At 42.8% G+C, this 16411-nt stretch overlaps 1 protein-coding gene and 1 pseudogene across 7 annotated transcripts in view; one reads left to right on the top strand and one right to left on the bottom strand.

Moving 5' to 3' along the window:
- Window positions 1-16411, bottom strand: part of Cdk5rap2 (CDK5 regulatory subunit associated protein 2) — a 209865-nt gene that overhangs the window by 113644 nt on the left and 79810 nt on the right. The window lies entirely within an intron of this gene.
- On the top strand, window positions 6796-7071 carry LOC103734501 (annotated as a pseudogene).

Raw genomic sequence — 16411 nt, 5'->3', positions numbered from 1 at the left:
CTGTGACTTTGACATGTGAATTTCTTTCATAGTTTCTGATTCTTGTGTGACACTTGTCAAGCATTCCTTTGTTGAGTTTAGATCTGCTTCTTTTTGGAAACTTTATGTGCCTTTGTGCTTTACTTGTTGGTCATGAAAAGCTGGTTGGTCTAGGCTTCAGGTTCTCTCTTTTGATTTTATATTGAAGTATCCTTTTGTCTTCAGGAGTTTCCACAGAGGGCCAAGTCAGATGAGGATCGCATGTTCTCATGCTTTCTCCTAAGGTCTGGATCCCTCCAGGAAAGATTCTGGCCTCAGGAATTTGGGGGTTGGACTGGCCTGGGAGCAGGGCCCAGGAAAGATGCTGGTCTAGGGCAGCTGGCTTCTCTGTCTTCTCAGGTGGCCATGCCGCCCTGAGACGCAAAGGGAGATGGGGGAAGGAAGAGGCCCCAAGGGCTCCTGAGGACTGCACTGAGGAACTGGGTTCGTCTGGATGCAAAGGATCAGGAAGCGGAAAGGTCAGCCCTGGTGTCCAGGAAAGAGGCTGCTGGGTTGTGCAGCCCAGGGAAGCAGAGGGAGGTGAGGGCGGGACCAGGGCCCAAGAGCTCCTGGGAGAGAGGGTGATGGGTTGTGCAGACCAGGGAAGCAGGGGGAGGTGAGGGTGTGGCCAGGCCCAGAGGCTCCTGGGGACCCCAAAAGGGGCTGGGTTGGCCTGGATGCAAAGGATCAGTAAGCAGTGGTGGTGCCCCCAGTGTCTGGGGTGCCAAGAGAAGGAATGGGACAGATTCCAGGATAGGAGGAGAGACAGGTGGGGGAGATGGGAGGGTGAATGAGGCTGGGGGAGTCAATACTGACTTACCCAGGAGAGGCCTGCGGGTTGTGCAGGCCCAAGGAAGCAGAGGGAGGTGAGGCTATAAAGTTTTTTTAAGAAATAAAACAATATACAGTAAGAGTGTGACTACCTTAAAATAGGAACTATTTGTAAGACTTAAGCACTATTTATCAAAGCAAAAGACTGAATAGCCTGCTGTCCACCAACAGGAGAGTTAAGTGGGGCACAGTCTCACCTTGGCACACCGGAGGAAACAGATGAGGTTTCTCAACAGAGGTTCCGCCTATAGTATGATTCAGGGTACTGTAAGTGCAGTGAGGAGGAAGGGGTGCACCCAGGGAAACAAGCACAGAGAGCACACTGCCATCTATTTAACCACAATACAGATTAAATGGTTGCCTATCAGATACAGAAGACTACAAGACAGAGAAGCCAGCCCTGGACGGCAGAAACCAGCACTAGGGATGTGATACTGAGATCATTTAAATTTTTACATAATTACCTCTTTTTAAAAATCTCTTAAAACTTGGCTGGAAAGATGGCTCAGTGGTTAAGAGCACTGACTGCTTTTGCAGAGGACCTGGGTTCGATTCCCAGCACCCACATGGCAGCTATGAACTGTTCGTAACTCCAGTTCCAGGGGAATCCAAAGCCCTCATCTGACCTCCACAGCATTGCACAACACAGGTGCACTCACATACATGCAGGCAATACACTCATACACACATTAAATAAAATATTTTTTTAAAAACAAAAAGCAAAACAGCAAGCCAACAGGTGACTCTACCAGAAGAGCATAGTGTTCACAATGGTTCTCAATATACAGTTCCTAAAACAGCATAACAAGCATCACCTGACAAGCATCACACACAGCCCCGTACCCTGAAGGCAAGCCTCTGGCAGGTAAGCCTTCACTCTGGACTTTAGCTGGTCGTTCAGCTAAAGTTTGCCCTTAAAAAAAAAAAAAAAAGATGACTGCAGTCTTGGGGCAGGAGCACACAAGATGAGCTAGGCGATAGTGTGCACAGTGAGTAGCTCAGAAATCAACCAGAACAAGCCTTTTCCACTACTGAGGGGGGAATATAGAATTTTCATAAAGATGGTAACAATGAACTATAAAACACATCAAAAATCTAAAGCTCAATGCTGGAGATACAGCTCAGTGGCAGAGGTGTGGCCTGCCCCACCCCAACACACAAAAGCAGGAAAAATTTGTGAATGCATAATAATGCTTTGAAAAAAAAATTTTTGGTTGCTCTGATAGATGTTCCCCAAAGATGTTCTCATCAAAACCCACAAATGGCAAAAAGAAATAATGGTAACAGATGAAATTAAAGTTGCGATCAGCTAACCTTAAATAGAAATGTTGGCCTGGATTATCCAGGTGTCCGCAACATAGCTACAAAGATCTTAAAGGTGGGAGAGGGAGGGAAAAAGTCTCCAGCAACCGTGGCCCTGGAGCCTCCAGAACAGCGGGATAATCCTGCCTCCACCTGGGTTTGGTGAGCCCTACCTATTTCAGACTTCTGACTTCTGGAACTGTAAGATTTTGATATTGTACTGTTAAACCACCACGGTCATAGTCATCTGTTGTAGCGGCAACAAGAAGCGAAAGCCTGGTCGGATTCTAGAGAACTTAAAAAAAAAAATCTTTCCCGTATAAAATGGTTCTTCATAAGTGTTTGGATTTGCATTTCTTTGATTGCCAATCGTGCTTTTATATATTTGACTACAGCTTCTTCTTATACAACTTGTTTTTGCTGGTCATGAATGACAGTACTTTCAAGATCAGCTTGAAGAAGTTGATCCCTCAAAAATCACGTAAGAATCATGTACCAAACCACAGTCATTTCTCCCACATCAGAACACCTACCAGGGAAAGGTCCATCTATTGTACTAAAGCATCTAGAGGAGGGGCAGATTTGCCTGTCTAATACACAGACCTCATAATTTTTCCCTCAGGACTCTCTTGCTACTGTTATTAATCAGAACGAGTTACAAACTGCAGGGTCATGGAAGCAGTTGTGACTGAGAAGTGGGCAATGGGGTGAGGAGGACCTGGTGTGCCCCCATACCTGGGGTCTACAGTAGGGAGCTCAAGCTACTGTGGCAAACATTAGCATGTCCCAGGCCATGTGCCAGATACTGTCATAGTTAACCCATTCAGTCTTCAATAGGTACTGTGGTTGACAAGCCCCCCTAGCTGAACCCTGGCCACCTCACTGCTCGCTACTTGCCCTACTAGTTCTGCTCTGGAAACGATCTGTCTTGTTGTGGCTCTTACATGCTAGGTGTACACTCAGCTCATGACTCCACGTTATGCCTGCAGTTCCGGGCTGCCCCTCACCTATCACCTTGTCCAGTCTTCCCTGACTTCCCTCCCTCAACTTCCTCCTTCTCGTTCCTTCCCTCCATTAGCTCCCCACAGCACCTGCTAACATAGTATACCCGTTTTGTTCTCTGTATATTTTGTCAGCCCCTAGCATGGCACTTTACACACAGAGGCACTGTGGCACATTAAAGAAAGACATAAACTGACTTTTTCCCATGGAAAGATGGAAGGTCTGTGCCCCCTCCCTTTAAAGATAGAAAATTCAGTGACCACTGCAACCTCAAAAATATGGGCCAGATTCTTCCCCAGGCCTTAGAAAAGTGGAAGCTTCCATCTCCTGTCTTGGGTCACTCTGTGAGCTCTGCAAGTTCTACCTCTAAAAGGTATGACCACCCTAATGCTGCTGGGCTGGAGAAGCCAAGCACAGGTGCTCCAGCTGACAACTCCAACTTATTGTTCCAGCCATCACCAACAAGGCAGCGCCTTCCAGACCAGCCCTCCTACCGTCCATGAGTAATTTGAGCAACATAGAGCAGAAAACCACCTAGCTGAGCCCTGCCCTAATCTTTGACAAGTAAAATTGAATATTCAAGACAGCAACTTTGGGGGTAATTTGTTATGCAGTAATAGATAACCAAAATTTTAAAAAAGTACCTATTAGATGAAACAGAGGTGGTCTTATGGGATTCAGGGACTCACACAGACCATAGAAATGTTCTACCACCGAGCTACACCCCAGCCCTGCTCCCATTTTATGAGTGAGGAAAGGCTAATTTACTCATGATTTAATTTACCCGAAGACTAAGAGAAGCTAATTTACTCATGATCACAGTGACTAAGGAGCAACATCTGCCTAATATTTGTTCTAAAGCTTCTCATTCCACACACAACAGATTGGGTCTGGATCTCTTTTGTAGTAATGCAATGGTCCCAACCCACTTAATTGAGCCCACCCAACACTCCACTTTCGGAAACCTCTCACAGAAAACTGCTATGAAGTATAAGATCTTATGTTAAGATGGCCACTTAAATCATGTTTAAAGTCACAATAGGGCTGGAGAGATGGCTCAAGCAGTGTGACCTGCCTCTCACATAAGCATGAAGACTTGGATCACTGGTACCCATGTTAAAGCTAGGTATGGGCATAGCACTTGTGGAGGAGAGCATGGAGGAGGAGTGCAGAGACAGGTGGATTCCTAGAGCTCACTGGCCATCCTAACAGAATCAGTCAGCTCCAAGCTCAGTGAGAGATGTCTCAGAAAATAAGGTGGATGGCAACGGAGGAAGATGCCCAACATCGACCTCCGTCCTTCCCATACCTGTGCACACACAAACATATACATACACCACACACATAGACAAAATAAAGTCACAATAAATCTGCATGCTACCCTAGAAGATCACACTTTCTTCGGAATTCTATTTTCAGTTGTGAATATTGTTTTAAGATTTTAATTTGGTAAATAATTATTCATGAGTAAAATGTCATGTTTTGCTATATGTATATACTGTGGAATGATTATACCAAGCTCATTAACACATCTGTCACTTAAATATCTCTTGTAGTGCCATCTAAACTTGTTCTTTTAGCAAAAATATAAAACATATTACGTTCAACCTGCTGTGCAATAGACTGGGGCAACATATTCCTCCTATTTGAAACTGTGCCCTCTGTGGTCAACATTTCCACATCCTCCTCGTCCCTCTCCCCAAGACTCAGGTGAGCAGTGTTCTACTCCCACAACCATAGGTTCAAGCCCCTTTGGATTCCAGATTCATTCGTTTTGTTATAAATGACAATTTTATGTTTAATGGCTGAATAAAATTCCTCTATGTGTGTGTATGTGTGTGTACCATATTTGCCTTAATAGACACCGGGTGATGAACACTTATGCTGAATCCATTTCTTGACGACCATCACTAGTGCTGTAAGGAACAAAAAACAAGCAGAGACCCTTCAACACGCTCACTTTGGTCCTTTCGGATACGCTCAAAAGTATAATTACTGCATCATATGATAATTCTATTTTCAATTTCTGAGGAACCTTTATACTTTTCTTCAAAATGATTTCACTAATTTACACTCCCACCAACAGCACACAGGAGTTCCCATTCCTCTGCATCCTCCCCAACACTGACTCACTTTCACTTTTTGGTAATAGCCATTCTAACAGCTTCAAGGTGATATCTCATGATCATAATTTGCATTTCCACGATGACTAGTAATAGCATTTTGTCACGAAGTCACACAGTGACTACTATCCGCACATCTTCATCTGAGAAGTCTATCTAGGTACTGTGCCCATTTTCTGATCAGGCTGTTTTCTTGCTCCTGTGTTGTTTCAATTTCTTAAATATTTTGTATACTATTAACTCCTTATGAGATGCACAGCTTACAATACCATCTCCAGGCTGCAGGCTGTCCCTGACTCTGGTAAACTGCTTTCTTCCCCCACAGAAGCTTTCTGCTTTGTGGCTGTGCTTTCAGGATCATATTCAGAAAAAAAAAAAAAATCACTGCTCAGAACAACGCCCTGGACCATCCTGCTGTGTTTTATATCCATTTTTAAAATTTTTTATATGGTGTGAGATAAAGATCCAGTTTCACTCTTCCGCATGGAGACATCCAGCTGTCACATTTGTTTATTGAAGAGATTACTCACCTTCATGCTAGCACCACAGTCTGATTACAGCAGCCTTGTAGTGTGCTTGAGGAAGGGCAGTACCCTTCTTTAAAGGTCCCCGCTCCGTGCTATGCAGAGCATAGCAATTACAGGTCCATTTAAAGCATTCCCAAATTCAGTTCTTTACTTTAAATGAACACTTGTCAAAGTCATATTCTGAAGTCTGGTTCAAGTTCTAGTGCAAGTGTGCGCCTATCTTTACTCTCCTCTCCTTTTCATTTGCTTTAAGAGTTTTAATTCAGCTGCCTATGTCAGGAACTTCATACATGTTCTAAGTGAAAAAGGCTACTAGAGTACACAATTCTCCCACAAGTCCCCTGAATAGAGCTGAAAACATGAAACTTGTAAACATGAAAATGGCCTGTTTCAGAATTCTACAAAGGGCATGAAGTTTTGCCACTTCCCAAGATTGGGGGGGGGGGCTAACCTAAGGTCTAGCAGCCCGTATTCTCTGAAAGTAAGTGTGTGTGTGTGCAGATAGAAGGCAACAATTTAACAGAGTGAAGAGAAAACATACAGTCTGGGCGAAGATATTGTGAGTAATGAATCTCATAAGGAGGTGATATGTGTACACACACACACACACACACACACACACACACACACTGGGAGTTCAGAGCCCCACAGTGTGTTGAGAAAAGTGTAGACGGGGACGGGCATAAGCTAGTTCCCTTACTACAGCTGTCAGTAATAGAAAGCACCATTTTCTGAGCACCAGCTGCAAGCCAAGCAAGGCCAAGGCATTCTAATATGAAATATCTCTAACTTTAATGACTGACTACGTGGTAAGTACCATTAGTGCTGCTTTTACAGAAAAGAAAGCAAAGCTCATAGAGACTGAGAGATTTGGACAAAAATTTATATAATTTCTGATAGAGGCTGCTAGATAGAGGCTGATAGAGGCTGCTCAGTGTGCGGTCCTAGGTTTGTTCTGGTGTTGTCTTTGGAGGTAAGCCTCTGCCACAAACATGATCCGCCAGCTCTTTGGTCAGGCCAAGAAGCATCCAAGCTTGATTCCCCTCTTCATGTTTATTGGAGCAGGAGGTACTCGAGCAGCACTCTATGTGCTATGTCTGGCAATGTTCAATCCAGATATCAGTTGGGACAGGGAGAATAATCCAGAGCCTTGGAATAAACTGGGTCCCAATGAGCAGTATAAGTTCTACTCAGTGAATGTGGACTACAGCAAACTGAAGAAGGAAGGTCCTGACTTCTAAGTCACATATTTCACCATAAAGCTGCTTATAATGGCTTTCAGAAGCCATCTGCACAATTTTCCACTTAACCAGGTGTGTTCCCCAGAGAGGGGGCATTTACTGACCTAGGGCAAGACTGCGGGCCCAAGATGCGTAGGGGCAGGCCCGGGACGGTCCGGATGGGCGGACTCTGAGCCGCTGCACAAGAGTGCTTGTCTCCTTGTAAGCTCCCCCATTTACCCCCTCCCTACCCAAGGGCATAAACCATAATAAATTCACATAAAAATATATGGTTTGTCTGATCGCACAAGAGACCCCAAGAAAATTCTGGCGACACCAGGAAAGAGTCTCCTTTAAATGCATGACTTATGTTGATTCCTTGGAGTTTATTACACTGATCAATCTCTGAAACTTGAAAAAAACGATTTATATAATTTCTAATGCTTAAATTAAAAACCAAGTCAGTGTGGCCCCAATTCTACGATCTTGTCACCCAAATGCACTACTATTAAGACCAAAAGTATAAAACCACTCCATTTCATGGGCTCCCATTGGTCATTTCCGGTATCACAAGTCAATTGCATAGTTTCTCCAGAACTTGGGATGACAGAATGCCTGCCTGAGACTGAGGCCCTCCTCCAAATGGGTGTGGCAGAAACAGATCCTAGGATTCAGAGGATCAGCAAGCAAAGGCTTAGAGCAAAGGGCTGTAGGGGATGGGAGGAGGTATGTACTGAGGTGGCCTTGGGGAGGAACAGCTGCCATGGCAACACAAAGATAACAATGGACTCATGCTCTCACAGACAGTGGAGTCATAGTAAATGTTTGGGAGAAGCACGGAGACAGCATGTCTTGCTGAAGCAAAACAATCAGAACTAAAAATTGATGATCCTGGGTGGTTCACCCAAATCTCCTTCAATATTCCAGGGCTGTGAAGACGAACAAATCTTGCCTTGAATCTTGGTTCAACTACTAGCTGTGTGACCACAGACAGAAAACTTAAATCGCTCGGTTCCTTCCCGATAAAGGAGATAACAGCTCCTACAGGCATTCAGAGTGAGAGAAACAATGCAGGATGGGGGTCCAGCACAGAGGCAGAGGCACTGCAAACAACAATGCTTCTTCACCTTGAGCTCTCCCCAGGTGCATGCCCCAAGCCAACCCCACTCCCAGGTTTCCTCCAGCAGCCACAGCAGCACCATCCACTGAGCCAAATGGTTCATCTACTACCTCTCCCTCTCACATACACTTTGTAATCCAACTACTTCACACATCACTAGCAAATCCTTACTAAGAGCACACGAGCAATGAAGAGTTAGGTCTTGAAGTTTTTGTGGCCAATATCCAAATCCTCCCATCAACTACTCCTCCCCTCAGCATTCTCATGGAGCTGAACATAAGAAACAGTGGAATAACAGTCAAAGTACAATTCTGTGACCATCACATATTCAAAGCAGAACTTTCTGATGAAATTAAGGTTTGGAGTTTCTTTGCTGTTGTAACTGTTTGAGGAGAGAAAGAGCATATGCAGTTTAATGAAGCTACTGGAATCCCTTACTAAGGAAAAGCCCAGAAGTGGGCAGTAGACTAATGAGGAAAAAGGAAATCTTCCCTTCAAAATAGGAAACAGGAAAGCAAAGGAACCTGGAACTTGGGTTCTTGACTTAAGGTACCATACCTCTGCCCAGTTACAAGGACAACTCCATGAATATCCTGGATTCTAATCTGATTAGCAACTTTCCCATCAAGAAAGGATCAGAGGGAGGAAGAGTGGACGCTGCAGTGTTGGGGAGAAGCTCCTCCTCCCTGCTCCCCCCGGCCCCCAATAACCACTGCACCTCTCCACACACCTCCTTCAAAACTTGGCTCTCATCGGGGCAACTTTTAGAGCTTCCTAACTGTGGCTCTGGGTGTCCACCAAGTCACATGGAGAGAACAACTGCAGAGCAAAAGAGTGATCAGTCCACTCCCAGCCCCTTCCAGCAGGCTCCAGTTTAACTTTGTTTTCTGTCCAGCCAGTCCCCTGCACCCCACCATTTTCACAAGTTTTCCAGGCACACTGCCTATCTCCACACAGTTCCCTTCTCCTTAAATACCGTGTCACAGAATTGCCCCCAATTGTATGTGGAGACAGCATACTATCTTTCAAGGTCCAACCAAGCTGCCATCTCCTCCACATAGCATGCTCTGATAATCTAGCTGTTAGTAATCACCCTCCTAGAATGCCAAGTTTAAGGTGTTCAAGAAATTTAAAAGTATGGCTCTATTAAGACCCTGTGGATCCCCAGATCTGGGACCTTTCCCAGACCTGCCTTGACTAATGCTGAATTCTCGGCAGAGAAGTTTCCTTATGCAGCAGATAGTGATTAATACAGAGAACAACCACAATTGGCCAACACACAGAGAATATGAGGCTGCAGAGGGCTTAGCCCTAAACAGGACACCTATATCAAACCTCTGCCTCCCAAAGCTCAGGGATCATTGTAGAAGAGGAGGCAGAAAGACTACAAGAGCCAGAGGAAGGAGATGATCACAAGGAAACAGTTTTCCAGACAGCTGGTCAGATACTCATAAGAACTCACAGCAATGGTGACAGCACGCACAAGTCACATGTAAGCTCAAGTCAGACAAAATCCCAGTACAGACATGGTGAAATGGGTAAGAATCCCCAAGCTTACATGAGGAACTATTGGCAACCAACTGCTGCTGGAAAGGGGAGATTCTGTCTAGTTTAAGGGTAAGGCTCAGTAGGTTGACCAAACTCCAGTGGATGAACTCACACTGAAGGCATTTACTGGGACAAACCTGTCTGTCTGTCTGTCTCTCTCTCCCTCCCTCCCTCTCTCTGCTCAAGAGTTAGTAAGATGGGTACAGATGCAGGAGAGAATCTAAATATGACCAAAATATATTGTATGAAATTTGCAAAAAAAAAGAAAATCAATAAATTTAAAAACCAAAATATCAGGTAAAAAGTGGTAGAATTAAGATTTTAAATAATGTTATTAAAGTATATTAAATTCTATTTTTCTATCAAAAGAACCCACCCAATCTAGTCTCCCATAAAACACAACTCTCTTAAAATAAATTCTTGCCAGGCATGGTGGCACACACCTTTAATCCCACCACTTGGAAGGCAGAGGCAGGCAGATCTCTGTGAGTCTAAGGCTAGCCTGGTCTACATGAGTGAGTTCCAGGCCAGCTGGGACTACAGGGAGACTCTGTCACAAAAAGATAAAGAAAAAGAAAAAGAAATTAAATTCTAAAACTAGTTAAAATAATTCTAAGGTAGATAAAATTCCAATAATTCAAACAAATGATTTTTTTAAAAGGTCAATGATATCCAAGAACATACAGATAAACAGTTAAGCAAACTTGGGAAGACAATACATGACATCAATGAAAAATTCAGAGACAGAAATTCTGTTTTGTTTTACTTTTGAGACAGACTCACACTATGTAGCTGATTGCCCTGGAACTCGCTATGTAGACCAAGGTGGCCTTGAACTCACAAAGATCACTTGCCTCTGCCTCCCAAGTCCTGGGATCAGAGGTGTGTGCTACCACAGATAGCAGCGACAGGGACAGAAATTTTGAAAACGAACAGATGAGAAATTTTGAAATAAAGAGCTCAATAAATCAGACTTCTAAATTTTTAGCTGAAAGCCTTAATCAACTAGCTCAAGCAGAAGCAAGAACACTATATCTTGAAGACAGGTCCTGTAAATATCACATCCAGACAGAAAAAAGAATGAACATAGCACAGGAGATTTGGGGGACACCACTGACAGGTCAAATATCTCTATCATCAGCATTCCCAACAGGGAAGAAAGAAAGGTCAAGGGCATAGAAAAACTACTCAGTGAGATAACAGAAAACTTCCTGATAATGAGGAAAACATGGACACCCAGGTACAATAATCCTATAAAATCCGACCTATACCCAAAAGGATCCTCACCACACAGATTATACCAAACTGTCAAAGGTTTCAGATAAGGAAAGATCTGCAAGAGAAAAATGCCAAGTCATATGTATGTCAAGTCCTTAAAGAAAATAACTGTCACACATGGCCATCATAACAAGTAACACTATCCTTCACAAATACAGATCTTCCATGACAAGCAAAACCTAGGGGAACTCATGCCCATCAGACCAGTCTTACAAGAGATGCTTGAGGGAGTCTACCCATAGAAGTGAGAAAAAGGTAACTATGATCATTGCATCATAGAAAAGTATAGATCACACTAGGATACTAGATACACAAACACCAGAAAAGAACCAAACATTATGAACACAGCAAGCCATAAAACATGAAGATGAATAAAAAAGGAAAAAAACAAATGCACACTATTCAAAGAGACAAAATTAAACACTTCTCTGTGACTTTCATTAATAATTCTGAACGTGAAGGGCCTTAATTCTTCAATTACAAGACAGACCAGAGCTGGCAAGATGGCCCAGTGGGGAAAGTCACTTGCCACACAAGCCCAATGACCTCAGTTCAATCCATGGAACCCACATAAATATGGAAGGAGAGAATCGACTCTACAGGCTTGACCTCCATATGCATGCCACGGCATGTGCACCCACACATGCACACACAGTAAGTTTTAAACGTTATTTTAAAAGTAAACTATAGGGTCTGGAGAGATGGCTCAGCGGTTAAGAGCACTGACTACTCTTGCAGAGGACCCGGGTTCAATTCCCAGCACCCACATGGCAGCTACGAACGATCCATAACTTCAGTTCCAGGGGAATCCAAAGCCCTCTTCTGACCGCGGCATTGCACGACACGGGTACATTCACATACATGCAAGCAATACACACTCATACATATAAAAAAATAAAATAAATAAAATATAAAAAAAGAAAACTAACAATTAGAAACATGTATGTACTTAGTATCAAAGTATCTAATTCTATAAAACAAAAATTACATGTAATAGAAGAGATAAGCTTTAATACAATAATAGTGGGGAAATTCAATACCAGACACTCACCAATAGATCATCTACCAAAAGAAATAAATAAAATACCAGAATTAAGCTACACGAGAGCAAATGGACTTAACATTTACAGAACATTCTACACAACAGCTGCAGGATATGCATTTTTCTGATTATGTACGGTACTTTCTCTAGAACAGACCATATGTTAAGCCAGAAAATAAGTCTTAAAAAAATTCAAAACACTGAAATTATTTCCTATATCTTTTTTTGTCACGATGGAATTGATGAAATACCTACAAACTGAATACCTAGACACCAGCAGCAAGAAAAATTTTAGAAATTATACAAATACCTGCAAACTGAACACAGTGGGCTATTAAGGAAGTCAGTTAAAGGGGGAGGAAATTAAAACAAAGGGGAATTTAAAATGTCGTTGAAACAAAAATGTATCCCACCAAAACCTGTTGGACACAGCAAAAGCACTCCTAAGAGACGTGTCTGTAGTGATGTGCACCTGCATCAAAAAGGAGACTTAAAAATAACCCAAGAGACTTTTGCATTTCTGGGCAGCACAGCCACCAGTTTCCTGGGGCAAGATTCTTTCCTGGGTAAGTTCAGCAGCACCCACTGCGCCTTGACTCCCCTGCCTGTTCACCCTCCCAGCTCCCCCACCCCCGTCTCTCCTCCTAGCACGGGCACTGGCCCATTTCTTCTCTTGGCACCCCAGACTTCTGGACTGCACTCTTGGCCCAGGCTCCCAACTGCATCCTGATCCTTTGCACCCAGAACAACCCAATTCCTCCCTCTAGTCCCGGGGAGCCCTCCAGGCCTGTTCCCTCCCTCACATCACCTTTGCATCACTTCTAGGCAGCACAGCCACCAACCACCTGGGGCCAGCTTCTTTCCTGCCTAAATTCGGCCACGCCCACTGCTCCTCGACTCCACCCTCCCAGCTCCCCAATCCCATCTCTCCTCCTAGCATGGGCACTGGCCCATTTCTTCTCTTGGCACCCCAGACCTGTGGATTACTCTCATGGCCCAGATTCCCCACTGCTTACTGATCCTCTGCACTCAGACCAACCCAGTTCCTAGGTCTGGACCCCAGGAGCCATAGGAGACTGTTCCATTCCCCTACCTCACCTTTGCATGCCTGAGACAGACCCTGGGCCCAGACTAGCCTAGCCCCCAAGTTCCTGAGGCAAGCATCTTTCCTGGAGGAATCCAGACCTTAGGAGAAAGCCTGAGAGCATCTGCTCCTCATCTGACTTGGGCTTCTGTGGGAATTCATGAGCAGCAGGATAAAAGCCATCTGGCCCCTCAAATATAATATCAAAGGAGAAAACCTGAAGACTACACCAACCAGCTTTTCATGCCCAACAAGTAAACCACAAAGGCACATAAAGTTTACAAAAAGAAACAGACCAAAACTCAATAAAGGAAGGATTGAATCTCATACAAGAGTCAAAAACTACAAAAGAAATCCACATGTCAGACTCACAGCAGGGAAAAAAAACATGAAAAACCCAATAATATATCCCCACCAAGTACCAACAGTCCTGTAGAGGAGTACAATGAGAACCCCCTAGAGATAACACAGGACATGGAATTCAAAAGAACAATTATAAACATGATAAAAGAATTCAGTGAATTTAAAGATCACACAAAGAAATCAAAGAACTGAAAGAAGATAGGGACAAACTTCTGAATGAATTCAGAAAAGAGTTAGAAATATTGAAGAATACTCAGGCTGAAATGAAGCAGGAAGTAAAACACTCAGTAAGCCAATTAGAAATGAAAGTACAAAGCCTTACCAATAGGACGAATGAAATTGAAAACAGAGTATCAAGGCGGGAAGACAAAGTGGACAAACTAGACCACTCAAGAAAAGATTATAAAATTTTAAGAAAACACAAGAATGGAATATGCAGGAATTGTGTCACAGCATAAAAACACCAAACTTGTGCATCATAGGCATAGAGGAAGGAAAAGAATCTCAGGATAATGGTATAGACCAGATCTGCAACAGGATTGTAGAAGAAAACTTCCCAAAACTGAAGAAAGACATGTCCATACAAATACAAGAAGCACATAGAACACATAATTGACAGGACCGTAATGGAATATGCAGGAATTGTGTCACAGCATAAAAACACCAAACTTGTGCATCATAGGCATAGAGGAAGGAAAAGAATCTCAGGATAATGGTATAGACCAGATCTGCAACAGGATTGTAGAAGAAAACTTCCCAAAACTGAAGAAAGACATGTCCATACAAATACAAGAAGCACATAGAACACATAATTGACAGGACCGTAAAGAAACTCTCCATGGCACATCATAGTAAAAACACTAAACATACAGAACAAAGAGAGAATATAATTAACAGTTATGTAATTGATCTTAAAGCCTATTCGGTGGGCGAGAACTCATATGTGGTACTGTAAATATAGCCAAATATAACCAACTGCAAAGGATATAGATCCTAGGGAAAACCCAGGATTGTTACATCCATTGAAAATGTAATTTCCTACTGTATACTTATGTATCCTTGTATTTACAGACACATATATTTATTACCATTCATCAAAGTAGATTTTTTTTGCAATAGATGGAGACTTTTATAGAGTTCCATAGCTGATCAAATACAGAAAATAAATGTCTGTGAGATGCCCAGCCCTAAGGGACACATCTAGAGTGCAATCCCCACTTTCAAAGCTCATGGAACAGAGGTAGTGAGATCATTAATGAATCTCACAACTGCCATCACTGAAACTTCCACATGTAACAGAGGCTGATTTACACATAAAGCCACAACTGGTCAAAATGTAGAGAATAAGAAACTGAAGAGAGTGTGTTGCTGGCTAGGACTCCTATATTAAACCTCTGCTATGCAGGGCTCAGGGACCATTGTGGAAAAGGGAGTGGAAAGACTGTAAGAGCCAGGGGTGGTGGATGTCTACAAGGGAGCAGACTCTTCCAGGCAGCTGGGAACTTGTTCATATAAACTTAGAGCAATGGTGACAGAATGCACAAACTCATACATGATATTACAATCATGAACATATATTCACCAAACTCTGGTGCACCCAACTTCATAAAATGAGTACCAAAGGACTTAAGACCCAGATTAATTCCAACTCATTAATAGTAGCAGGCTTCAATACCCCATTGTCTCCATTAGATAGGTCAACAGGACAGAGAATCAAGAAAGAGACATCTGAATTAAACAATACACATCAAATGGAACTAACAGACATCTACCGATTATTCCACCCAAGCACCAATGGAACGCACCCCACTTCAGCACCCCAAGGAACCTTCTCCAAAATCAACCATACACTGGGGCACAAAACAAAGCTCAGCATATACAAAAAGATGGAAATAATTCCATGCATTCTAAGGCTCAAAATCAACACCCGAAGAAGCCCTAATCACCACATGAACACATGGAGATTAAACAACACACTCCTGAATGATGAATGGGTCAAAAGAGAAATTAAGAAAGAAATAAAAGTATTCCTGGAACTAAATGAAAGGGACAATACAACACAACAAAATCTCTGGGACACGCTGAAAGCTGTCTTTAGAGGGAAGTTTATACCTCTAAGTGCCTACATTAAAAACAATCCCAGCACTTGGGAGGCAGAAGCAGGCGGATCTCTGTGAGTTCTAGGCCAGAAGACACTTGAAAAGCAAAAACAAAAGAAACCCAAACCCAGCAGACAAGAAGAAATAACAAAAACCAGAGCAGAAATTGATGAAATGGAAACAAATAACACAATACAAAGAATCAATGAGTCCAAGAGCTGGTTCTTTGAAAAGATAAACAAGATTGACAGACCCCTAGCCCAGTTAACCAAAAGAAAGAAAGAGCACCTCCAAATCAACAAAATCAGAGATGAAAGGGGAAACATCACAACAGGCACCAGAAAGATACAGAATATTATAAGGGAATACTTTACAAACCTATATACTACTAAATTTGAAAACCTACAAGAAATGGACGGGTATCTAAAAGCATGGGAACCACCAATACTAAACCAAGAAGAGATCAACAGCTTAAACAGGCCCATAACACACAAGAAAATTGAAACAAACCTCCCAAGTAAAAAATGCCCAGGACCAGAAGGATATACAGCAGAATTCTACCAGACATTTAAAGAAGATCTACATCCAATATTACTTAATTTATTCAAAAAGATAGAAATGGAGGGAGAACTTCCAATTTCCTTCTATGAAGCCAACATCACTCAAATACCAAAGCCAGGTAAAGATGCAACCAAAAAAATAATTGTAGACCCATAACCTTAATTAACGTAGATGCAAAAATTCTCAACAAAATACTTGCAAACCCCGGAGGAATCATTTCCTCCATGCTTCCAAGAGAAGCCAACAAAGGTCGAGCAGGACCTTTGACTTATCTTCACGTAGATGGAACTGAT

The sequence above is a fragment of the Nannospalax galili genome, unplaced genomic scaffold (genome assembly GCF_000622305.1).
Source record: "Nannospalax galili isolate Female #2095 unplaced genomic scaffold, S.galili_v1.0 scaffold34, whole genome shotgun sequence".
In the NCBI taxonomy this organism is placed as follows: domain Eukaryota; kingdom Metazoa; phylum Chordata; class Mammalia; order Rodentia; family Spalacidae; genus Nannospalax; species Nannospalax galili.
This window is presented reverse-complemented; position numbering and strand designations above follow the sequence as displayed.